The sequence below is a fragment of the Mandrillus leucophaeus genome, unplaced genomic scaffold (assembly GCF_000951045.1).
Source record: "Mandrillus leucophaeus isolate KB7577 unplaced genomic scaffold, Mleu.le_1.0 Scaffold325, whole genome shotgun sequence".
NCBI lineage: Eukaryota > Metazoa > Chordata > Mammalia > Primates > Cercopithecidae > Mandrillus > Mandrillus leucophaeus.
In genome coordinates this window covers 618,088-618,843 of record NW_012103421.1, presented here as the reverse complement: position 1 = coordinate 618,843, position 756 = coordinate 618,088, and positions in this window count along the sequence as shown.

Sequence of the window (756 nt, the reverse complement as noted above, 5' to 3'; positions counted from 1 at the left end):
CGACGCCCGCTCTCTGGGATCAGCCTGGGGGCGAGGGTCGGCGGGGGCGGCTGAGTCATCGCTTTCCAGCTGGGCAGACGGGCGGTTTTATTTACCCTCTTCCTTTAAAGGGTTTAATAGACAGGAAGCGAAAGCCGGCTCTTCCCGGGTTCCCAGGGGTGGGGGTGAAGCCGGCCGAGAGGACCCCGGGGACCCCGGCTGCTCCAGATCTCCTAACTTCCCGCGCCCCTGCCCCCCAGCTGCGCCCTGGGGTGGTTACAGCAGGAAGTACCACCTCTGGCGTCGGAATTGGCCTCAATGGCGGAGCTCACGCAAAATGAAAACGAGAGTCCCCTGATTCAAAGTGTATTTAAAATGTCAAGACAGTGGCAGCAGAGCGTAAAACCCAGACCTGAGACCAGCTCCGCCTCCACCTGCCCTTCAGGGTCACTGTAAGGGATAAACAGGCGGCTGGCTCAGAGGAGCGCCCCGGACCAGGTTCTGTGAATGGCATGCAGGTGGCAGCTGCCCGGTGGTCCTACCTGTGTGGCCAGAGAACATGGCAGTGAGCAGGGGCCGTGATGTGGAGGGGCGGTGCCGGCAGAGGGCAGGGTTGGGCTGTGCCAGGGTTCTGGCCTGGGAGTGAGACACCTGCCTGGGCTGGCAGGTCAACACTGCCCCCTACCTGACACCTGTCCCTGCAGCAGGGCTGGGATCCTGTGGGGTGAGGGACCTGACACCTGTCCCTGCAGCAGGGCTGGGATCCTGTGGGGTGAG